The 26,521-nt window shown below is 44.9% G+C and overlaps 1 protein-coding gene across 5 annotated transcripts in view; it reads right to left on the reverse strand.

The window, feature by feature from the left end:
* Positions 1–26,521, reverse strand: part of flrt1a (fibronectin leucine rich transmembrane protein 1a) — a 53,002-nt gene that overhangs the window by 8,957 nt on the left and 17,524 nt on the right. For 2 of the 5 annotated variants that reach the window (XR_009785162.1, XR_009785163.1), the window contains exon 2: positions 2,252–4,943. The exons of the other annotated variants lie outside the window; for them this stretch is intronic. The gene's annotated coding sequence lies outside the window, so the exon portion shown is untranslated. Of the gene's footprint in view, positions 1–2,251; positions 4,944–26,521 lie in introns of those variants that run through there. 5 annotated transcript variants of the gene reach the window in all.

Consider the following 26,521-nt stretch of genomic DNA (forward strand, 5'->3'; position numbering starts at 1 on the left):
TCACCACATTAGAAATGGCAAGGAAAATTGTTTTGTGCATTTTTCTAACACAGTCTTTTATTTGACCTCTTACATTTGAGAATGTGGCCTTACATACTGTATGGATGCTTGTCGTTCAAACGCACGTGAGCGATTGACTGGCCATGCATGGGGAATTTGAGGACAATGACCGTATTTTACGGACGATGTTCATATTCGGTTTCCGTCTACATTTCAGCTCTGTGCACACGGAGAGCAAAGCGGCCTGGGATGTGCGCTAATGTGCTTAGCAGACAGACAGTCGCCTCAGGGGGAACACAGGACACGCGACGACCCCCGACCTCATACTGGAACCCAAGACTGGATCAATTTACAAATGAACAAAAAGATGAAGCTTTGAGTGAGGACCCCGTTAAGACCCCTACAGAGAGAACAAACCCGATTTTAGATGACCAGAGGGCTGAGGAGATCCGCTTGACCGACGGCAGGGAAAAGATAATAGCGAGCCCGCAGCTAATCTTACATTGTCACGCTTATTATGTATTTTGTTGTTGATGGAGAGATGGGACATGTGGAAAGGAGGACAGGAAACGTTGACCGTTGAGATGATGACCGAAATAAATCAAGGGATCGGCGATGGGAAAGATCAAAAGCTGGGGGGCAGATTCATTCGGTTTGTGTTATTTTCTTGCAACCATGTGCTGAGAAAAATGGCTTGAAATCGCCAGCAAAGCGAGGCGCCACCATTTGTCTTCATTTTCATTCATTCCATTCCAATATTTGGACAAGTTGTGTGTGGAGGCCTGCTGACTTGTGTTGTACATGATTTCTTTTGATTCTCATCTTTAAACCCTATCCTTCATGTAATGTAAATACATTTCTCTAGTAGGTTCTGGTCTCTGGGAACAACTGAATTTTCTATTTGGAGTCTTTTGAAACCCTGGTATGAATTGAAATAAATAAAAGCCGGTCCAGAGACGATCTCGCCTCTTGCCCAAAGTCAGCCGGGCGAGGCCCCACATCGCCTACGGCGGACGCGCGATAGAAGAGCGAGGACGGATGGATTCAGAAATGCAGCTGTACTGCATCATGAGTGATCATCTGCAATCGTCACGTCCCATGAACACAAATCAGATTGGATGGAAATCCACACAAAGTACACATTCTCCATTTAGAAAAGAGAAGTTGAATCCAGTATGATCCATGGTGTTGAGTTTACATTTAACACAGAATGGTCGCAAAGGTCAAGAGATGGAGGCAAATATAGAGCGTATGGTTGTTTTTTTTCCCTTTTTTTGGGGGGGGGCTGTTGAGTGTGCCCTTAAGTGACTTGATATTTAGCTGAAGAGCACTGTGACATGTTTGAACAAACCGCCCTGTAACCTGTTGTGCGAGCAGCGCCGGCAGTCAGTCGCCCCGCTGCTGCTATTCTTTTGGCTCAGGTAAACCCCTCACAAAAGCACCAGCAGCTCTGCACAAAAAGCGGAGAAGTAATCCGACGCTGACTGGGCGTGGGAGAGCATTGTAGTCGAACCGTAGCGCACGTCAACTCCATACATAAATCTAGAATGCTCCGCCATTGCTTCCCCTACAGCTGCATAGGGCGAGCAATGACGCGATCACATTTGTTTGCTTGCTTGTTAGCTAGCAGGATTACGGGGGAAGAGTTTGCACAAACACAATTGTGAACTGGAACTTCAGCGGCAACACGAGAGGCATCCCGGCCGGTCCGCCGACATCGGAGGGTCCGAAAGTCGCGGCAACGGCATTTTCAAATGAAATAACTACATATCGGTGCTTTGGGTATTCATTGGGTACTAGTGCACCTTTAGTGCACGCCTCCATGGATATCAGTCTTGATATTCCAGAAGAGAAGATCTCCGCTGCGAGCCTGCAAAGAAGCTTTCCATGTGTCACTCTTGCCAGTGATCATATTTCACTCTTTGATCAGCCCATCCCTGTTGACGTGCGGAGATCATTTGGCCGTCTTTAATGCTGCTGTTTGCGCTAACATAAAGTCGAAGAAAACGCTACAAACCGCTACAAATGTTGAGAAAATGCAACAGCAAAGGTTTCTTCTTCTTCCTTCAAGCACAAGGCTCAGTTTGTCACGCTTGTGGTTTTCTAATGTTCACAGAGAGGAAGTCAAGAAGCAGGTTTCCCGCTTTAATTGGTTAAATTGTCATTCAACTCTGACATGTTGCTATGTTTAAAAGAAGAAACAAAATAACACAATCATTCAAATTATGATCAAGTAGCAACCTTTCCCCATTAAAACAATACTTTTAGTTGAACTAAAGTGATAATGTTTGATTTGAGAGCATTACAATCACAATATGGAATTATTTGATTCGTCACATTGTCTGGATGCAAATAATAAATCATAATAAAATCCAGATAAGTATTTTACTTTTAAGTGTAAAATTCTAGAAGTGTCAAAGCGGCATCAGATGCACTTCATTTATTATTTAGAAACTGTGTCCGATAAAACCTCGACATCCATCCACCCATATTCTGGAGCGCTCATCTTCACTAAACACGGAAAGACAAACGCACACACGCACAAAGATAAAAGACTACTTTTAAGTTAGGGCTATGCTATTCTGGGTTACTTATTTTTCACATTTGTGTCTATCCTCGTTGACTTTTACCAACAAATCCGTTCCAAAGTCTCAGACGAAAGTATATTTGGCTGACGGGAGCGATGACGCATCCGCCGCTGGTACGCAGTCTTTCTTTCTCCCAAGAATGTAGGAAGGACTCGTGTCTCGTCGTCGTCGTCGTCGTCGTCGTCGTCGTGTCGTGTCCTCTTTTCTGTTCAATGCGTTTGTCACTCGGATTTCATTTGGAACAGCGGTTCGTTGGCGTGCATCGTTTTCTCATTTCCTTTCCGTCAGCTCCTTCCAAATGCAACATTTGCTCGATCCCATTTGAAACAGTCTTTGTATCTTCCAAATGGAAACATTAAGAGAGGCTGACACAATAAATGCTGGCAAATAACATCCGTTTACAATCCCCTTCTGTCTAATCAAATGGAAACCACAGCAGTAATGTGACAATGTGAAAATTAATGACACGGTCATTCAATCAATACATCGAATTCAAGTCCATTCGCAGGAACTTCACTTCTGTACGTGCGCTAGACTGAATTTGCTTGTTTCAAGGTAACCGCCGTATGCACGTGACGTACTGTATATTATCTTAGCACAATGTTGGAGCTGATTGTGTGGAGATTAAGAAACATATAAGCTGCTCATCGGAAGTGTGGCGGTGATTTCACAGCATGTGGCCTTCATCTGGGCAACTTTTATTGTTGTTGTCAGTGTCATTTTTTTTGCAAGTTTCAAGTCTGCCTCACGTTTGCGTTTGACACAAATCTTTCAACTGCAGTGATAGGCTATTTAGGGAATCACATGTCCCCGCTTTTGCCCGCAAAACATGGATAATGTTCAAACCGGATCAGTCGCAAAAAATAAATAAATAAATAACTAAAGAATTTAAATTAGTGAATACAAAATGGATTATTATTATTTTTGTATTTTGATTTTTTTTTAAATGAGCAAGTCCAAGTATCACGGGACACAACAGTCCTGCTCAAAGGAAGTTTGGCTAAAGTCTGCTGGACACATTTTCTACATTTTTTTTTCTTCATTTGATTTATTTGTAACTGCGCCCAAAACGCTGGAATGAGTCGACGAGTAAGCTTTATCGATCACTGTTAATTGGATTGAACGGATACGAGTGTGTCGAAGTCACCTCTATACCAAGAGTAGCTTCTCATCTCTCGGTGGCGTGCAAGACTGACAGCCATCGAAACGGGGCCGTCCCTTTTGGACCACTCCAACCTCGAGCATTCAATGATTGTTTCTCTCCGTCAGCGCAAGAAAGGAAGACTAGCACCTAAGTTCTCAATTGGCATGAAAACATCCCGTCGGTTGTTCTTTCTGTGTTTTGGGATTATGCCTCACAGCACACCAAGAACCACGTCTCGGCACCGTGAATACTTGATGATCTCAGAGAACCCCAAAAGCTTGCTGGACAACCCTAGCTACTCTCGCCCTCTGGATTGCTTGAATAGAAACATCCTCTTTGCAGCGTGATCGCGATCACACATGAAGCCAATGACGACTGCACTTCCTGTTTGAATCACAATTGAATTCTACCATTTAAATTCATAATAACCAGGAAACATGCCAACGCTAGCTAACAACCCTAATTTTGGATTTGAACGAGAGGCACAAATCTGCCGAACGCCCAGTTGCCCTTGACATCGATCCGCTGTTCTCCTTCCAGAAATCCGACCATGAACAAGAAAGAGCTGTCAATCGAAAAGAGCTCATTTCGGTTTACCATTCATGCCATTTCTGTACATAATTGCCATAGATTGGAAAAGCGAAATAGCAATCCCCGTGAGCCGACACACAAAGGCAAACAAATATGTTTATGGAGGTTGTAGCTCGCAGCGGCGTGGAACTGAATTGAATCACTAAGGATACGCGGTTGCAGTATTTCAGTTACGCATTACACATGAGGGTTAGCGTGAAAAATCCGAAACTTAATGTTCCATTTGATCATTCTCTCACATTGTCCAACCAAAATGAACCTTACCTTATCTTTATTTAACATTGTGCAAGTGCACCTCAATGTTATGGCCGGTGGAGTGTTCAATAAATAAAGTGTTTCATAAAGCATGAAGCCCATTTGTAGATTCTTATTAATGTAAGAATACATATTTCAATATAAACAATTGAAAAACAGCCCGCCTAGCTTTCTTTCGGTGCCCTTTGCTCTCCATTTCCCGCACACGCGGCCTTCTTTAAAGCGTGCCAGCTGTATCTTCTCCAGCTCGCGTCGTCACATGGTCCGTCAAAGTGCGATGCGCGAGGGAGTGCGTTGCCACCATCAGCCGCACGAGCTTTCGATCTATGTCAATGAGATGCTGCCGCTGGTGTCAGATGGGCTCTCTGTGGAGAACGTGAGGACAGATCAAAATCACAGCTGACCATCACAGTCTGGAATGAAAGTGTAACGGCATTACTGATCTCTCAGCAGGACATCGCCCGTCAAGTGCACTACGGCGCATGTCATATACAGCAGATTAGTTTTAGGTTTTTGCGGGGAGGATCACACGATTGAGTCTTGAACTTTCATTACGCTATCTTCCAATAAATCGAAAGCTTATTGAATTTTCTCGATGTGTTTTTCATAACAATTATACAAATAAACTGTCAACCCACTTTCAAATTCATTTGATTTCCCCTCAACTATAATCTCTGCTCAGTTGATGAAAGCCTCTCCATTCAAAGTGAGTTCAAAGAAACGCTTCTGAGAGGGCAATCTTCGCTCCGATATGATGACATCACCGTATTTTGCCAAAATAACCCTAACCCTCAAAAGACTTTTGCCTCAGACTTCAAAAAGGGCTGTCACACACAGAGTTTTACCTCCTCATTAAACGAGTACAGATGAACCTTCAGCTAAATTGGGATTCAAAGGAGTGCAAAAGTTCTAAATGTGAAATATAAATGTGTTGGGGAGAAAAGGATTCTTGTTCCTGGCGTCTTCAACTCTACACCAAGCGGCATTGTGTGTCCAATTGAGAAAGCAGCAGATTTCCAGGGAAAAGTACACGCAGCAATTTGGAATATCTTCATGTTGGGAATGGGAAGGTTCCATTTCGTCCCGATTCGCATTACTGTGTGAAATATAGAAGATACAGAGTGGCAGTCAAACGCTCCTGAGGTGGTACAACCCTGACCGAAATATTTGCTACAAATACACTTCTGAAGTTGCGCAAAACCGCGCCAAAACATCAACAGCAAACAAATGATTACCTCTGCTTGAGTGCTTTTATTTGTATTCAGCTTTTTGGGTGTGTTTTTCTTTTTTTTTTACAACATGCATTGAAAGGAGAAGTGCAGCCATGCTTCAAACAAACAAACAAAGCGCAGGAGCACTTTCAGTAAGTCAGCCTGGTCAGTGAGGAGCGCTGGTGAGTGGAACGAGGTTCAACTGCTTACAACATACAAGACAAGGCCTTCACAAAAAAACGGAAAATGTGGCTAGTTAACACCTATAGCTGCCAACACTAAAAGACAAGTATGTTATGATGTTTTTTTTTTGTTATGATCAAAAAAATGATGGTTTTATTCTCTCTTAATAGTAAATCTTTGATGATGTATCCTGTATTATATTGTCTTGTAGATGTATTTGACTGCTTTTGTACATCATGGCCAGGGGACTACAGATGAAAACTAGCCTTCTGGCTAATTCGGGCTTTTTTAACCATGTGTACTTCATGTGTTTTATGAAATTGCTTTTTCCCCTTTCAAAAAGAAACTGAAGTATGAAGTATAAACAAAAGGAGGATATGAAGTCCATTGAAGACGAATGTGAGTGCAAATTGTTGTTAGCCTATGATAGCACTAATCATTTTGAATCATTTCCTTCGGACTCAAAGACAAAATGAAGTATCGTTGTCACGTCAGTGTGGAAAACATTGCGAGCCCTCTTCTTGATGCTGTCACCACATCCGCACGCACGCACCCAAGCTGACCTTTTGATTCGCCACTCTGGGTCGCATGTTTCCAATTTTCTTGTTGAAATCTCCAATTGGATTTCTGCCAAACGCTTCCCGATCGACCTTGACACTAACCCGCCGTTCTCCTCCCAGAAATCCTACCATTAACAAGAGCCGTCAATCACCGCGCCGAGCGAGCGGGTCGCTCGGGCTGAAATTGCGGATGTGCCGTGTGGAAAATGTGCTGACTCAGACCGACTGCGAACTCTCTTTGTCTGCCATCTGGCTCGCTGCAGATGCCATCTGACAGAGACGCATCAAGATCGTTGCCATCATGCATTTGAAAAAACATGAGCTGCTTTTTTTGTCCGTCACTGTAGACAGCAACACAGCAAGCAAACCATATGACGGTGTCAGGAAGAGAGTTTGTCAGGCCTACACAGCACGCGGGTGTGGCATGCTTATTTATGGCAACTTTTGGGTTATTTTGACATGGTGGCTAAAGATGACTGATTCAAACTGGGTCAAATGGAACGTGGAGACCGTTACTCTATAGGGTGCACTAAACACTGACTTCGCAGTGGTTTCCTTTGGGCTCAGTTTTCAGCCACTGTTAGATGAAATGAAGCTTTCAGGGTTTTAACAAACTACAAATCCTGTTGGATTTTTTTTTTTTTTTGGTACAATACCAAATCTGAAATATTTACTACTACTACTACTGGGTGTTCCTTCCTACGTCAAAATGTGACTCAAATAACAAAGCTTGTGGTGGCCTGACATACTGTAGAATGAAAATATCCTTAGCCGTTTGATTGTAATAATGGTGAAATCTCGAGCGTGTTCTACAGGAAGAATAGTAATTACTTGTCAAGTCTCAGCGGAAGGTCTGCGCCTGCATGTTTAACAATGGTTGTGAGGAAGGACAGCATGAGGCTAGGAAACGTGACCGCGTGGATGACGCCGCCACACCGCATCGAGGATGCACGCTTGAGTACGTGCCGTGCCGGGCCGGGCCGCTCGCTCACCCGGGAACGGCCCGAGATGTTCGGTATCTCGAACAGCCACTCGTCGCGTTCGGGCGTCCTTGCGTTGTGGTCCACGGTCCTATTATAAGACATTCGTGACGGATTACGTGTGCTGCAATGCTCGGGCCTGCAATTATTAGAAGTGGCCAGAGTCAAGAGGGGAGCAGATGCTGGTGGCGTTTAACGCCGCCCTTCCCATCACCCACCTGGCCCCCCCAATACCGACGTCACGTTTAATACAGAGCAGTCATTCGCTTGCCAAACGATCCATTTTCATTCATTCGAGAGCAACACACTTTTCTCGTGTTTCGCTAAGTAACGAAAAGAGGTTTCATATCATCATCGATATTTCATCTATCGATATGACAGGGCTCGCTAGCACTGTGTGGTGAACGTCCACAGAAGCGCAATGGAACAACATTTTCACTCGCACTCTCACTGAGAATTTGGCAAAATCTAACCCACCTTTTGAACAGCAACAGCACCACCGACAAGTGAAAGACTTTCACGACAAATGTGGGCTGGCGGCAGGTTGAGGAAAACACTGAAGCTTGGCTCTGTGAAAAATAGGACTCCAACATCTTTTTTTTGTTATACTCCACCACTCCAACTTCTAGTTCACATGGATCCCCGGTGACATTTCTTTGGTTCCGTCTCTGCGGCGCCATTAAGGAGCCACGACGGGTTTGAAAGCAAATATTGTTGACATACGTATTCAAGATCCAGTGCAATCTGTATTTCCTAAACGGTCTGCTGTCTAAACGGAGGATTTTGTTGCACAGGTCTGTTATTACAGCACGTCCTCATAAAAGATTCAAACGTTCACGCCTGCTGTAAGTGGTTTGTAGCTCACTGTGATTTTACTGCGATAGATGTGCGGAAAGCAAAGCTGAGATGATTTGACACACACACACACACACACACAGAGAGCCTGCGATGTGATCAGACTTTGAATACGGCGGCACATGTCGTCTATTCAGCGACGGAGGTGGCAGAGAGCAGTGTCGTCGGGGATGTCGGCGATGACACGTGATGGATGTGTGATGAATTCATATGAGCTGCTGGCTTGGACATGTCTTTGTCATTGGCCCGAAGTGTCCTCGCGCCTTAATATTCAACGATTGGCTTTTGGGGTTGTTTTTTTTCTTCCTGAAGGCCCTTCTCAATGACAAGTGAAAGAGCATTCTGTGTTCCCACTTGAACCAAGAAGTGCATCTGTCCTACTAAGAAAGCTTTTACATGCTTAATTAAGAGATACCAAGACGCAGTGTGTAACGCTAATTCTACTCTTTGTCTCGATCGCCGCTTTGTAATTTGATTCAGGATCCATCATTGGGACTCTATAATGTGGTCCTTTCTCCATCGAGGCCAACTTCTGCACTCGTGACTGTCTAATTTGCTCTCTTTTTGAGCCCTCACAATCAGTTCTTCCTCCGTTGGAGTCATCCACCAGATCTTTTAATTCTCATCCTCGATGTTGTTAATTCAGGGCTGACAGGCTGAGAGGAGAGAGCCAAGGAGCAAAAAAAAAAAAAAAAAAAATATATATATATATATGGATAAAGAGAGCAATAAGTGAGAGGATACAAATGCAGGAAATGGGGTGCCGCTTTCGCCCAAATCCAAATATTGGCAGGGACTGGCCAGAGAAACTAATGTAAACACGAAAGGAATAGCGAGTGGAGCGTTCACGGAGAAGCCGTGGAAATGAGGAAAACACAAGAGTAACAAGACAAACTCCACTTTCAAGCAACACTATGCAAGCATGTTAGGTTGAACTTTTCCAATTTTCAAGATCATTTTTGTCCTTACCGTGGAAACCCTGACGATGATGATGATTATAGACAAGCGGTTATTAGCCCACCGACAGTACCTCCAGCCAGCCTCCAGTTTGCATGTTGTGCCCGTGTTTGCGTGGTGCGGCGATCGGCCGGCTGCCGGTGCACGGGCGCAGCCCGCCTCGCGACCAAACTCAGCTGGCATAGGCTCCGGCTCGCCGGCAAACCGAATGAGCGCCGGTATCGAAAACGGATGGACGGATGCTTTGAATTGCACACGGGAAATTTTACTGAGGCAGACACGCGAACCACTCGCTGTCATAACACACACACCTAAAGACTCGGATGCAATTTGTGCAAAAGCGTTGCGGATTTTCGGGAAGGGAAACAAATAGAGTGGAGACAGAAGCGGGCTGGGCTGGGCTGGGCTGGGCGCATTAAAAGCCATCATCTTCCAACATGAATTCAAAGTTAAGCGCAGAGGAATTGCTGCATTGTGATAAATTGTTTCCCTTACCCTAAAACTGTGCATGCGTCCCACAGGGGTAGCGGCCACTAAATCTGTCATCTGCCTTTTTCGTGCCCTTCGCTCTTGACAGTAATGAGCCAGGCTCGTTTGATTGGCTTGTCAGCGGCTGATTAAAAGTAGTTTCTTCTCATGCAAGGATTTACTTTGACATTTCCTATGCGCAAGATCCAAAAGGCTCATTAAGGAAGGAACAATAATAATTGTTCTCGTACTTAGTACTTTACAGCTTATGCTAGTTTTTGGTTATCCTATTTTGACTAAATTAACCTTTTTAACAAAACAAAAAAAGATGATGGTATATATTATACATCATCCACTCACAGGCCATACTCGAGGCGAACCTGTAGAGGCCAATGCGATCCAAAACCATCCGTTGTCGTTTGCTGTACTGTCTTGCCGAAGAACTACTACAGGACGTCTCATCCTGAGAGCTGATTTCGAATATTTTGCTAAAATTACTCAGGAAGGTCTCAGCGTAGTTATACACCACTGCAAACTGACTGCAATGATCGATTGGATTGATTGATTTATCAAATCCATACTATAATAATCTATTCATTCCGGTTTCATCATCCAAAGTGCAATGTCCGTGCCGTTATTTACGCAGGGTCGATTCCAAACATATTGTTAAATGAATACATGTAGCTCTGTAATAATATCTCTTCGAAGTGAGCATACTCCGGTTTCCTCCCACATCCCGAAAACATGCACGCTGGGTTGATGGGAGACTCTAAATTGCCCATAGGTGTGAATGCGAGTGAGTGCAAATGGTTGTTTGTTTCTGTGTGCCCTGCGATTGACTGGCGACCGGTTCAGGGCGTGCCCCCCCGCCTCGCCCGAAGATCGCCGCGAGAGGCTCCAGCACGCCCGCGACCCGCGTGTGGAGAAGCGGGACAGAAGATGAATGAATGATATTTGTCTAAATTTGATCTTGTAACTGCACCTAATGTTGCGTTGCGTGCATATTTGAAATCATAACGTTAAGCTCTCCGAGGGTTCCGCTCAAGAAGCACAAAGCTTGATCACACATGTTGCAAATGAGCACATAGGATCCATCCGCTGAGCTTGAGTGGGCGTGAGACAAATCGAAGAGTCGCAGGTCGCGGTCGCGGTCGCGGCCTCGGCTGCGACTGCATTCGACAAATCGGGGCCCACGAAGCTCCGCTAATCATCGCAGCCCTGTCTCCGGCGGAACGAGGACCGTCGTCGTGTCGATCTTTGCAGGCGACCTGACGTACGTTCACAGTATGCACACACTTGCGCAGCCCCCCTTTTTTCCTCACCTAGACGCTCTCAAATGTCTAAACGGCTTTACTGCTCCTGGTGAGTGCAAACATCACATCCGCATATCTCGCCTTTAATTCTTTCTGTATTCCACACGCACGCTCATTGGAAAGCCCTATGCGTGGAACTGATGCCATTTATGGGCTGGACACCTCGCTGCTCTCCTTCCTATTTGTCCCCTCACTCACGCGCACACAAATCGCATACGTTGTGGACAATCTCACAAAGGAACGAGGTGGAATAAGGGACAAGGTCAACATGCAGGGGGCAAAGAAAAAGAGGAAATTAAGCAAAGGAAGAGGCACGCAGCAAACCTACAAAAGAGAGTCATCGTTTGGCTCGTTTGATGACAAATTCACGAGAACACAACAGACTATATGAGCACTTTGTGGCCGTTTTTGGTTCCGGCTGCTTCGGAGCAAAACACCTCCTTTCATGTGCTGCTTATGCCCGGAGCGCTCACTCTCTATAACATTGTTCCAAACTTGAAATGGTCCACTGACCAGAAAGCGTTTGACCGTTCCAAGCGTCGATTACCATGTATGCATGTATGCATTCACAACGCTTCACTAAACAACGTACTGTATGTACGTGTGCGCGTCTTTATGCTGACCTGTAACAACACTCATTATTAAAACGCTAGCTGTCAAAATGTGTGTTCTGCACTTGAGTGCATTAATCTGATCCCACTTGGTCCTGTTAGCATCTGTTGGGAACAGCCATCCCGCATGAATATTAAGAAGCTCGCGGCCAGTTCTGTATGCAACAGAGTTAATAATAAACGAGGTCTAATAATTTAATGGGTCTGCATGCCGGCATATCCCCAGGGCTGCCCTTACAGTCGGTGCATGTGCTAATAAGGAAAGAGCAGCGGAAACAAAGACAGCAAGGGGAAACCTGACTTCCCAGTAGCAACCTCCATTGTGGACGAAAAGAAAAAATAACGAGTACCCTCAGATGCCCTCGGATTATCAACAGTCCCCCGAGTTCGCTTTTATGAATCTCATTTCAACGAGGCGATATCATCGCATTTCCACGAGCATCCTTACGGCCTGCGGTCGAGCGCAGACCTCCACGAAGGTCGAACTGTGAACAAAATGGTAGCGACGAGCGGTGTCTCCAATTAGCGGCATGTACTCGGACAAGAATCTGCAAGTCGGGGGAAATGAATATCCTTCAAAAGACGATCTCGGTCCTACTGACAGCCACTGAAGTTTTGGTGCAACAGAAAAGACATCCGACCCTGTTCAGTGTCGCCGATGCCGGCCGGCAAGTCGGGCGAGCTGACCACGACATCATTCGTGACTGCCGCAGAAAAGCGGAAAGAAAAATGTCCTGTGAATTGGACGCACCACAGAGAAGCGTTGTTAACAACCCTTCCCAATTTGAAGGATTACAACAACAAAAAGAAGCCAAGTATATCAATGGAGGCGTCAAAATCATTACAACCTACTCGCCACTGCGCCCCGCCTTCAGTTCAGATACGGTGGGGAAGGGGCCACTCATGCCTGAAGCCAAGTGGGTTATGTTAAACTATCTCATGTTTCAAATCTGTGTGGACGTTTCTCCTTATGCCCACTTCAACCTCTGAAAATGACAGCCCCAATATTTGGGATTTCATGGACGTTAAGCGTTTTACTCTCCGTAGGGGCTCGCTATAACAGCGCTTAATAAGGTCCATATATATATATATATATATATATACACACACACAGTATATTTCAGATCGCTTGCCTATTCATTAGGCACATGACATGTACAGTAGTTAAAGTGGACAGCTGAGTGATTAGAATCGTTTATGGTGCAGTTTTATATCCTTTCACTGTAATTTCTGTGAAACAGCACGCATGATGGCAGGGTTTGTACCACCGACATGGAACAGGGCCAATAATTAGTCACCGCATCTCCGCCAATGACGTTCCAAAACGGCTTGTGTGAAAATCGAGTGTGTGTTCTTCAGGGGAAAAAAGGGATCATCATAGGTGTAAATGTATTTCATCGGTAAATTTGCAGCACTTTTCCCAGGAACGTCTTGTTCTCCACCCGCTGACGCACGACTAACCCTAACCCCCGCTTGGTACCAAAGGCCCGCCACTTGATTGGCCCCAGTGCAATACTCCAAGAGCCATCCAGCATATTTCACCACTGTAAGTGAGATTAGCTTCCTCGATCTCCTTTGTGCGGCTCCCAGCTATGCAGAACAGAAAGAAAAAACTGTTGGATTTGATTTTCTCTCAGCCATGGCCATGTGGCCTAATTATGATTGACCCACTGAAAAAGTACAATGTTTCCAAATAGGATCCCAAAAAAAATATCTGTAAATCTGACAATAGTATTTACTAAAAAGCTCATTCATCACACAATGCACATTTCACCAGTGATGTCTGTATATTAAACAGGGTCGACCCTCGGACGTTTTCAGCGCGAATGAGCATCGAAGCCAAAGTCTGAAACAGACAAAGAGGGAGAGCGCTGCTCGAGGGGAGGTGTCGGCGTCTTGCGGGGGAGGAAATGAGTAGCGGCGGTGAGCCCGTCGTCCATCTGGGCCGGCGGTTCCAGCTCCCTGACAGGGCGTCCGCGCTGCGAGATGTGGCGCTGTAATGTGAATGTGATCCAGTGCGGGCGGCGCCGTCTCGTCACGCGGCTTTCGGTTCGAAACAAATCAAGGGGACGTTTCCCTCGTTTGGCGGGAATCCACACAAAATACGGCAGTTGTCGTCGAGCCTATCAGACTTTGCAAATGTAACGAATATGGGATCAATACAGTTGATGTGTAAATCACTTCGACCTTTATCTGACGTGCACATCCCTCTCGTACAAGGTCAACCTGGACCGGTCAGAACACGTGGCCTTGATCCCTTATTCGACAGTCCATTCTTTTCTCCATCAGGCAAAAGGAAGCATTCCCCCCCCCCTCATTTCATTAGCCTCGCTGTCGAGTGGTTTTCCAGGCTGTACAGCTTAGTCCCAATCCCTTGAGTGCTTTTGGGAAATGCTCTTACTTTTCACCATTAAGCAGAAATATGGCTTCCATTTTCGCCTGAAACATTTCATCTTCAATCACTACCATTACTTCATTCAAGATAAAGTTCCCCACTATTCTATCAAGGTTTAAATAATCCTTTTTTGAGTCTTTTCAGCAGTCAGTTGTTTGGCTTTTCTTGATGTAAGCCGATCGTTTGACCCCTCGGAAAGTGTACATTTTTGCACAGCAACGCAATTCCCCACGCCAGCATTCGTCTACGATGACAAGTTGGGAAATGACCGAAACAACTGTATGTCCTGGGCTGCTGCGCCGACATAGAAAGGTCGGTCGGATGAAGCGCGTTGGCCAGCCTCTTGCAACCGAGTACGCGCTCCTCTCTTTGGTACAGCTTGCTCCCGCTACACTTCCAGAGTTGGAATGAGGCCGGCTGGAGAGCAACAGCAAAGTGCGTACATACTCGATCCGGTGCAATAACAAACCGCTATTCGGAATCTATTGTTGTTTATCTCCTGGGAAAAAAATCCAGTGGAGACCCTATTAGAGCTAGAGTGTGTGTGTGTGTGTGTGTGTGTGTGTATATAATTTAAAGGCAGCACAGTGGTGCATGCAAATTCCTCTCAAAATCTCCAACCTTTTTCCAATAGGTCCCCTTGCTTTCTTGTCCCAACAATATTACATAGAATTGAAGATATCGCTTTACTGACTGATAACACAAGAATCAAAGTGTAGCTAATCATGCACATTTAGTTGTTTGCCTACAGGACTGAACTAAAGACTTGTTTGCGCCGCTCTTTAACGCAGCCCTATAATCCCTAATAAAACAGGCCCTATTTTTCAAACTCACACTCGGCATTCAAACGACACGTTCGGCACAACCTCAGCCGAGTTTTCAACGGTGAAGATGTTCGGGTCCCACATTTTTTTCAGTTGTATCTTTGGTGGTTGGGAGTGTGATGATCATCAGCATCCTCTCAGGTCTTCTTCAATTTTCTACATCATGATCCAACAAGGACAAAACAACAGCATGCAAATGTTTTTCCGGCCGGCCACACAAGGTCATTTCCTGAGCACAGCGTCAACTTTCATGCTTTTGACGCGACTACGTTCGGAGCTCATTCCGCTCGGCAACCGTTTCACTGAGCTTTCTCTGATGCTCTGTGAATTATTCATTTAAAACGTGATTTACTGGCGGATTGAATTACGGGACGGATTGATCGGCGGGCTCGTAAAAAGCGAGCCCGGCGACCGCTGAAATCTAAGTGTGACGTAAACGACTTTGTGCAGTTCTGCTCCAACACATGGCTGATTGTTTTTAAGAGAACTCCTGCCTGCATTATTCACTGCAGGGACCACAATAATTGCTAGACACAATTTCATGACTGATGCGCATCCAAGCCCATTCAAAAACTGCCGTTCATAAAGATAACTCGAGCACATTTTTCGTTGCCTGCAAAAGACAGCAGAAATGCCACCGTAATGGAAGGACAAGGGCAACCCGGCCATTTTCCAGACTTAATGACGTCGTAATAAAGGCACCAAACCGATGTTTATGAGCCGAGGCTCGCTCCTGCCGTGTTGCGTTGAAAGTTGTCACGGCAGTGATGATCAAAGTCTGGTAAGCAAAAGAATCGTTACAGTTCAGTTATATTTAACGTTTCAACTCAATTCGGTTTGCTTTTAAACCTTGATTTACTTGCAATACATTTGAATAGAATTATCTTTTATGTACAGTCTTTTACTTTCCTATATATAAGTGCAGTGTGAATGTTCAAACTGCATAATGTTACATTGTCTTACAATAACGTTTTATATACTTTTTGGAATAAAACGTTTGTCTCATTTTTTTTTATGAAAAGGCATACGAGGCTATTGTATTTGAATGTCCGTCATGATGGCGGTACTTGTGAATACTTGCTGAGGTGGTCCAAAAAAACCAAGACGTCACAGATCTAATTATCTTGTCAGGGCACACACAGAGAAATATCTCGCTGGCTGGGTTCCGTGTCAAAGGTCAATGGCCATCAATGGCACGTGGTCTGTTGTGACTCCGGTGCTGCAATTGTTCAAGATCACAGTGAAAAAAGAGCCAAATGGGAGACACTCGGAGCCCAGACAAGCGCTAAGTGGAAAGTCGGAACCAATAGCTGAGGTTCGGCCTATAAAACCAGTTTGTATTTTAGCCCGTCTCTCCATACGTCTTCAGTCTCCGACCGACCCAGAAAAGTTCATTGAAAGCCTCCTCAAAGTTGGAATTCCCATTGGTCAATTCAGAGCAAATCGACATATCTCAGCTCGACTTCACCGACCGACATGAAGAAATCTGATGCCATATATGGTGAAATGTCAAACAGGATATAAACTACATTGATCTGTATTTTTGGTTATCAGAATTCCTGGCCACCGGTTTTGCGAGGAAATGTGTTTTTGTTTTCTTCAATCTGGAACGCTTTGAGGTCCAATTTTGGATGTTGTTTCACGCCTCAAGTCAGCTCCCTCAGAAGGAGCAAAAGCAATTATCAATGCACCAATGTGAATAGCTTGACAATTAAGTACCCTGAAATTCAGAAACATTTTGGCCTGCCTTGGAAGTGCCCCTTTGGCTCCTTTAACCGCAAATGTTTTCACACCCCTTATTAATTGCACTGGGTTGCGCCTACCTGAGAATTTTGTGGCGCCGTTGAGTCACACGAGGGAACCGAAGGCTCTTTTGGCTTGCAGGAGAAGAAGCTTGCATTCATGTGCAACTGGCAGGAAGATGAAAATGAAATAAAATGCACAAACACGAACCTCGCCTGACGTAGGCCAATGCACACATTCGTAATACAAACCTAAGTAAAGAGCAACGTTTAGCTCGATTTGCTAATTAATGCCTTCATCTTCGCCGTTTACCTTCGTCACTTCTCTTTCTTTTTCTCGTGCGCTGATTTGCGAGTTAACAGCCAATCAGAGGGATCAATTGTCACCTATGGTGGACGCCCATTGAACATGCTGAATCTGGCAAAAACCGCCCGGCTCATTTGTCCCGAATGTGTGAGACACGCGCAACCAACTGCCGGACGACCAACGTCGGCTCGTATGTTGAGACCTTTAGCCTAGTAAAAATAATAGTTGATGAACTGGCAAATTTATCACTCCAGATTGTCTTTATTTTGTGGCATTTTGCTTTCAAATAACGTCGTGTGTGTGTGTGTGTGACCGCGTTCGTGCACCCGGCATGGCATGGCATACCTGTTTAACTAGGCTTAATGTGCGTGCGTGCATTTTTTGGGGAGCAGTAAAATGAGCCCCCTGAACACTGTGCCACCCCTGCCGAAATGATCAATTCTGTTAAGTCTGTGCTTTGTTCTCGAGCGCCATGACTTTCATTTCAGCTGTGTATGGATACAATATTTCATGGATTCAATAATGAATCAAGTTGCTGGACTAGACACTTCTTGCGAATAGTTATTCCTCATCTTACCAAGCCATTGTGAACAATTGCATCTTTCGACCTTTGTGACTGCGGCCCAGTGCACAAATCGATGTTCGCGACACTTTCTTGGATGCTTTAGTGCAAACATTTGCACTTCCTGTACTTGTAATGTCACGCTATTATCCAACGCTTTAATCATAAGAACTGGCAAAAGTGTCACGCCAACAAAATTCCAGGCCTGCATGATTTGCTTGAATATTGAAGAGAAGCGACCCTTTTTCTATGCGATCATTACCGCTGAGCATGCGACTATGGCAACAACGCTCACAATGGCTCCTTTTCAATATAGCCAAGCCATCATAAAACACTGCAACAATTTTGCTGCTTCAAGTCGAGTTGAGCGCTGTTGTTGTACCACTGAGCTTTCTCATTCGATGAACACTACGGCTCATCGATAAACTCGGCCTCTGTCAAAACAAGACCCCGAGAAAAAACATATCCGTATATTTGCCGCTGCTCTACGTTGTCAACAAGTTGTGAAAGATGGACCGTCGCAAAAGGCGCTGGTCTTGTCCAACCGTCATTGAAACGGCATTTTTCCATCTTCAATGACAAAGAAAAGCAGAAAACACTTTTCCCTTAAAAATGAATTAAACCCAGCGCCAGATTGGACATTTTTTCCAATCAGGTCTCTGGCAATGAGTTAATGGGTTCATTGTTGCTGCTGTGAGATAAGGAAGTCATAATGGCGTCTCTTTAAGTGTCTCCTATCTCCAGTTATCGCCAGTCTCCGCACGTGTCATAGAACATTTCAGCAGTTGACCAGCAAAAGGCCGCCACACTGTTCCGAAAGTCTGCTCCTGCGGGGTTCGGCTGCCTTGTTTCTTATGGTGAGGTTTCTGTTGCTGTTTTACATTGATAATCATCATTCTAATCAGGGGGAGAAATAAAAAAAATCCAATCAACATCCATGTATCAGATTTTCATAGATGCAAATCATTGCGGCAAGTCTCTAGCAGAGGATTATTGCTGCTGCCTTTGCATGCGCGTGTGAGCGTGCGTTTGTGTGCGCCCCATCGAAGCAAAACAATCTTCGGCCGCGTTTTTTCATTAGTGCCGCTCGTACCGCTTTATCCCGCACGGTTCAAGTCTGCAGCCATGTCTTGTGTCCTTGTCCTTGTCCTTTTTTTTTTTGTTTTTGTCTTTTTCCTATTTGAGTGGACATGCCCGCCTTCTGCACTGGAGTAATCCTAGATTACATTCGGATATCGCGTGTGTGCATGTCATTCCCTCTCGTGTTCTTTTCCACTGTGTGTTCCTTTTAATCTCGTGTCTATTTTCTTTGCAATCACTGACCTCTTCCCTTCAGTAAATTGCTGTGAAATTCTTCAATCTTGCCTACGCACAACACCCATAAGATCTTGGATTTGCGCTGATGGCGTGCAGTCAACATCCACTGCGGATCCTGACCCAAATCGCTCCCAACGTAGGGTGACAGAATGGAAGGAAAGGCTTTCGGCTCCCGGGGAATACTTGGAGAAAGTGCAAATTACGAAAGCGTAATCACGGTAACACTATTCACCGGTTTGATTTTCACATGTTCGAGACTCATCTCGGCATCTTGTGTGAAGCTCGAGTGTTTTTTTTTGTTTTGTTTTTGTTTGCATGGGTGTTGCAGCAAACGGTGTTTGCATCATAGAAGGTGCTGTTTGCATATTGCAGGATCATTCCAAGAGCCCTCTTTTTACTGTGTGCTATAAACCTTGAAGCATACGTCTTTAATAGAGGAGAACAGAAAAGGGCTACGTGAGCAAGAACGCACTTAGAACGCTACAGAAGTACTCGTGGTGTCTCGCTAAAAGGAATAAGGAGTCCTAACCAAAAGGGAATATATACGCCAATTTGACATATTCGATACAAGTGAAACATTCTGCCTTGCCAATTGCCCCAAGTGTCATTCAGTGCAATGGCAAAATTCGATATATATATATATATGTATTTTTTTTTTTAAAAGGCAACTGCGTGCCACAACATTACGACGACTTTCGCAATATTCCGATACAAGCGCTTCATCAAATTCTGCCTATTTTGCTTTGCCTGAAATGCAAATTTTGCACATTGGAAACCACAACAACAATAAAAGAAAAGAAAAATACCCCTACTAATTCCTAACATTTAGGAGAGTAGATACAACATTACAGAAGTTGAAAGAGTTTGAGCAATCCAATGAAAAACGAACATGACCACATAAAAATGCTCAATTTGAGTCAACGCTGTCAGAGATATTACTATAATTGAATAATTATTGTGCGGACATTATTGTGCTCGAAGTTGGCATTGGCGTAGAACCGCACCGCATCATACTGAAAGCTGTTTCCGATATTTTGGTTTCCTCATTTGGCTGCGTGAGACTCAAACTATGAGACAGCTAACAATTGGACGCCGCTGCACAAATGGTTTATTTCATGAATACGTCGATGCATTCGGCTCATTTTGCGATACAGCTCTCGTGTCGGATCCCTCGTGCGAAAGGTTCGAACGACCATGTTGCTTTATCATCGTGTCGCGAGCTTGAATGATCCTTTTCAAAATCAATTCTTATCCACGTGCCCATCACAATGGATTCATTTGCAGGCTTTTCTCTGACCAAAAACTTGCCACGTTATCAATATCATCAATTATTATGTGAGGAACAGAGTGTTCGTGTGTGAAAGGCAACTCAAAACGTGTGCGGCGTGATTCTCAGCTCCGGCACACATGAGGAAGTCACACTCAAGTGTGCATTTTCTCAAGTCACTTGGCAGAAATGTGCACTCGGGTTGGCATGGCCACTGTACCCTACTGGCTGCCAGCTGTCACTCACCTCGATGGAAGATAAAGAACAAGGGGGGGCGGAAGATGAAGCGAACAGTGACGATACGAGGACGCAAGCCCCGAGGCGCTTTCTCATTTCGTCTTTGACGATAACACAAAAATATGGCGGCTCCGAGGAGAGAGGTCGATTTCTGAGGGGGGGGGGGGGGGGGGGAGGATCAATGCTGCAGGGAAAAAGGCGCGAGCGAGACCAAACGTAGAGAGAGAAACATTGTTCACTTTTGTAGAAAATGGGATCACTAAATATCCAGATGGTACTACAGTTATTCAAATGCGTGTATTGAATTACTTCGCCGTGGTGGCAACCGCACAAGATACCGTATTTTGACGTTTCACGTGCGCTGCTTTGATTGCAGAGGACAACAGGTTTGCCCGCAGCCTATTCAAGTATTCGTTATCGTACTCAGGCGACTAATTGGGGCAGACTTTTCCCTCTATGCAAGAAGAAGCTCCACAACAACAAGAAAAAGAACAAACTCCTTTCAAATGCTTTTTTCACAAATTAGGTCAACACGTGTCGTGGTGAATTACCTCAGTTAGGACGAAGTATGAAGGAACAAAATGTTTCATCATTTGATCATTAGGTGTGGAAAAACAATCGGGTGTGAAATGGCTCATTGTGATCACGCAAAAAACGATATGCAAATGCCGTTATTACTATCAAAATGATCACAGCTATTAGTATTATGATATCGCTAAAAGAAATGGATCGAGAAAATGACAGATCCCTGCATCTAAAGAAGTTTGATTTTTGACGCAAAAGAATACGAAACCAGCAACCGCATTACAAATTGTACACAGCAGCTGCAAAAATGAGATGGGTCACGGACTGGCAAGCGATGGCATAGATCAGCACAAGAAGCCAAAATGGAGCCAAACTGGCAAATCGATGACCGTCCTAATTGAGTGGATTATCCGGTAGGGTCGGAAAATTGCAGTTTGCGTTCCAAGCCAGACTCGAACGCATTATCCAGCCGGAGCGCTAAGCCAAAGACGCAGCCATTAAGCAATGCTCTTAATTTGTTTACACGCCCCCCTGGAGTTACGTCACCACCATCATTCCGGAACAAGGTGAGAGCATAGCGACAGCACCTCTGTCGTCCTGTTCGCCGCCGACGCTTTTGCTCAGAACACGCTGCGCCACAGAATACGAAGACGAGCCAGCGACGGCCGTTTAAGGTCAGATACGCTAAATACTGTATTAAGCCCAAGTCCAATATAAAACGCCAACGATGTCAATTGGTAAACGGTGAAACGTTTCCCTCCTACGCGCAACATTGCATTGCGCGAGGGTGAAGCCGCAGTCATCGCTTTAGACCGGAAAAGACATTTACAAATAAATGTCATGTTAGCGAGAGCATTGGTAAAAACGGTCCTCAGATTTGGCCAGGACATCATGAATTGGCCGAGTCTCTTCATTTGCTGATCAGGTTCAAACATACAAATGCAACTAAATACCACGTGAAAAGCCGTTGTTTACGCTTTCGTCATACGACGATGAGGTCGTCCCATGTTTCCCTGGCTCCAATCACCGGCCTCGCGGGGACGCGGAAATTACGGCGGTGTGTGGCATAAAATGCATACAACGCATAAAACGCATAATCAGAATGTTAGGACACCAAACTCTTTGGTATTTTCAACGGTGAAGATTTCCTGTTTAATTGGAGCCTTCTTTGTGAGTCTTTCATGTCGCACGTCTGGGCACACTGATATGAATTGTTCACTTCTCCCAGGTCAGGGCATATTTCTATTTCATAAGCATTCTCGGGAAAAGGGTTACAATTGAGCCGCGTTCGGCATCCAGCGGGACTTCATGCGCATTTTTGTAATCAAACATCAGCTAGAACTACAAACTATTCATTAGATACTGATTTTGCTTTCATAAATAGTTTGCAGGGTGTGTTTAAGGAGTGAGCACAACGCTTGATTTGGTTCATTGAAAACGCTAAGCGTCCTTCTTAGCCTCATCCATCCAAAATCTCTTCCTACCAGGAAAGACAAACGCAGCGAAGAGCCCTTTTCGTCATCATTCAGTCTAGTGTGCGAAAATATAAACGGTACGTCTCGTTCATAGAAACTTATTTCCGACATTTACAGGCTTTGCTAAGAATATAGAGGTCTGTCCAATAAATGGAAATTCAACGAATACAAAAAATAACTTCTATTGCAAAGCATTCTGTCGTCAGGTTCGGTAACATTGTCAACAGCTGACAGCGTGCATTAGTGATGGCAACAGCGAGTTCTTTCGACTGCAATGGTTCAGTCAACTCTGTTCATGAAAAAGATTCGCTCAAAAGAGTCATTCACCGAATTGTTTAGCGCTTCGTCATTCGGCCCCGATGTTCGCATTCGCTCACTTGCTGAGAGACGGTGCCTTCACGGACCATAGTGCACGGTTATTCTCAGAGTACTCCCACATCCCCAAATCGTGCATGCTAGGTTAGTTGACAACTCTAAATTGCCCGTAGGTGTCAATGCGAGTGCGAATGGTTGTTGGTTTGTTTGTTTGTTTGTATGTGCCCTGCGATTGGTCGGCAGCCAGTTCCTGCCCGATGACAGCTGGGATAGGCTCCAGCACGCCCGCGACCCGGGTGAGGAGAAGCGGCCCGGAAAATGGATGGATGGGTAAGAGGCCATTTTTCAGTCTATACCCTCAGTAAGTGTTCATATCAGCATTGCAGCTGACATGCTCAGGGACGACGGACGTGTGCATGGATGAGTCTGCATTTCCGTTGGACAAAATGTTGTGAGGCGCACTGCTTTCCGCATCGCGTGTGTTCACTGAGGCACAGTGGAAAATGTAGTCTGCAGATGGGAACTATGTCGTCGCAAAAAAAACATTTGCTGGTAATTTAGGGGGATGTTCGTGCTCGACATTAACCTCAGTCACTGAACAGCTCTTTTCTTTCATTTACATGTGCAGTGAATTTGTCAAAGCAGATCACAATTTTGCAATTTCAACGTTTCTTAGCAAGCCATCTTGTAACGCTAGTGGACATGTCATCAGCCACTTCATTAGGTACACCCGCACAGTCTAATGAGATCCAATACAAGTGGAGCGTTAGTCAGCAATTTTTATTATTGTAGTCGGCAGTAGTCAATAGCGACCCTGTTTCAGGCTACCTTTAGAGTATTTTTGCCCCTAGAATGTGGCTCCATAATCGATGCATTTTCTAGAGTGCTCGTCCTCATTGTGCTTGCGGGTGAGCTCGAGCCGCTCCCGGCTGACTTTAGGGGAGCGGCAGCGTACAACCTGGAATAGCCGCCGGCCAATCGCACGTGCAGCCGATCAACCATTCACACTCACGCCTGTGGGGAATTCAGTCTTCACTGAAGCAAACGTCTACATTTTTGGAACGTACCCGGCGAAAAGCCACGTAAGCGCAGCGGGAACATCCAAACTGCACACAAGAAGGCCGGAGCCAAGACTCGAACCCTGAGCCCCAGAACTGGGAGGCAGATGTGCTAACCACGGATCCAATCAAACTATCCTGGCCGCATAAAGTTACACAATATTAGAGACAGATCTACAGTATGGTATTTGGTACATAGTGTAAAGACCTTTTCGTAATGTTTGTAAACAATAGGCAGCATGCTTTTTCCAGGTAACAGAACATCATTGACTACCGTTGACTCGAACTGAAGAAAAAAAAAAAAACCCAAAAAACAATCGTTACAAACTTATTGTGTTTGGGGTTGCACCGCCAGATAAAGCCCAAAGATTACCTTTGTCCCCCATTGACTGGGGGAAAAAAAAAAAAAACAGAATCCAGCAGAATTTGTGGTTGAGGGGAAAAGGGGGAAAAAAAATCAATTTTCTCAAGGATTGGTTGGATTGGCTTTCTTTGGGTCATTTAGCGAAACATAATAGCTACCCTGTTAGCCAATGTCAGCTTTCGCAGTCAGAAGAGCAAGTCGACGCCATTCATCCGAGCAACAGAAACGTACATCAAATTGTCTACAGTGCCACCATGTCTATTGTTGAATTAACTTACATGTTGAAATGTAAATTGCTGATGGCGTACGTCTCCCCGGGAAGCAATTTACCTCACGTTAACAATTTATTTTTGACTGACACTCACACATTCAAAGTACAAAACAAAAATCATCATTCCTGCCATTTGCCGTTTTTTTGTGTTTTTCAATTGCTCTGCCGTGGTCAAATGACATATTTGCTTCGTAGTGGTGCGAAAAGAGTTTCTGCCTCCATCCAAAATAATACAAACGTTATTCAGTGAATAACACTCTCGATATCTTTGTAAAAGCAGAATCTTTGCGACTGTATAATGCAAATTATGACTTTAGTGTATATCTCCAGACAAATGTCAGTTGTCGACTTTCATTGAAATGATGAGGCTGACTCTGGGCCCAAGTGGAAAGAATATTGACATAACTAAGTTTCCCTTAATAAACTGGATTTTATGCTGACTTACAATCAGAAAACTAAACGTCAATTAGAGGACCGTTTTCAACAATTGTATTCATTCGCAATTGATTTGCTGCGGAAGGATTCCGGTTTGCTGATGGAGCCCCTCCGGATTTGCCAAATAAACAGCTCTCGTAAAACTCACGTCAGCTGCGCAGGATGGCAGCAGGTTTACAATACATGTCGGAATCAATCCACGAAAGGCGGCGTTGCCAAGTCTTCCGCATTGAAACGTGCTAATAACGGCACACAACCTCACATGTGGAAGAGGATGTGACGCTTTGGCTCACATAGAAATCAAGCAATAGGGGATTTATCGTCAGGAAGAAAGAATCGACGATGTGAAAAAGAGAGCGCTTTTTTGAAAAGAGACGGCGCTCTTTTGACTGGAGGTCGAGCTGTTCGATAAGCGCTGTACCCTGCAAATGTGCAGCAGATGAATTTGTCGCCGAGGTCTAACGCGAAGGCTGTCCAGCTCAGCGCAGACGCCTGTAGCAAGGGTACCGACATCGACCTCTCTCCGAGACTTTCAAGCAAAGCGGGAAAAAAGCAGCGTTTCCGCTCCTGCAAATTGCCCCGGAACGGCTTTCATTGCAGTGTTCATGACAATGAACACGACGATCTCCGCTTCTAAGGGTGCTGCGTGCGAGGTTACCGCATCCTTCTGAAAATTAGAGCGCACACATTCCTTCGGAAATACCTGTTGCATCTTTTTGTCCGTCACTCACAGACCCACAAAGGAATGGGACATGGATCGCAATTGGCCAATTGACTAATTCACGATGAAATGACTGTAATTCATGGATTATAAACGCAATACTTTTGAGCAAGCTCTTTCATTCGAACTGAAGCCCAATCGCCAATCACATCTTGAATGTACACGCACATTTTGGTCACGATAAAGGAACTCAGTAGTAGTCCATAAATGCCACATCAAATCTCAGTGGTGTTTTACAATAGTTTTGTTTTAGTCGGCTCTGCTTGAACTAAAACCACAAACAAAAAGGAGCACACTCTCTCTTATTAGCTTTAAGTCCTATTCCAAACAGGCCATTCATATTCAGCTCCAATCCAAGGCTGAAGATGAAAAATGAAAAGTAACAAATATCCGTGGAGTGTTTTCATTTTCTATCCTTAAGATCAGAAGCTCTAAAACCTCTCTTCGCCCTGGCAGCAGAGGGCAGCTGAGTCGTCGCAATGTCTGCGATGTCGTGGGTATGTATGCCTTTGCCGTGAGGTCTGAAAGGCAGGAAGTCCGAATGTTCCCAGTGTGCGGAAGACGCACTGACAGAGGGCAGAGAGTTTGCGGTTCGGTACAGCTCAGACTGTATCAGTTCTGTCAGATATCGTCAAGTCTGACACTCTCTCAATGTGCAGAAGGCATCGAATGCCCTTGTGAGTCTGGTGGCATCTCGTTCCTGTGAAACCTTTAAAGCACAATTTCCTTTGGCCTTATGTACAACTTTGCCAAAAATCAGGCTAGACCGAGCTGGACATCAGTCACGCGTCAATAGAGTCAGCAAATCAAGTGTCACTAAGTCGACTCGGACTGTTGCATTAACACCCAATTCCAAGGATTTTGGGTTCGCCAAAGTCTGAACTCTTCAACAGGATGCCAAGTAAACCCGCTGATGGGCTCGGTCCATAATGGTGACACAAAGGTAGCGTGTAAACACATGGCCCTGTTCACGAAGCAAACGTGTCTTCG

This window comes from Phyllopteryx taeniolatus, chromosome 17, assembly GCF_024500385.1.
Source record: "Phyllopteryx taeniolatus isolate TA_2022b chromosome 17, UOR_Ptae_1.2, whole genome shotgun sequence".
Classification (NCBI taxonomy): domain Eukaryota; kingdom Metazoa; phylum Chordata; class Actinopteri; order Syngnathiformes; family Syngnathidae; genus Phyllopteryx; species Phyllopteryx taeniolatus.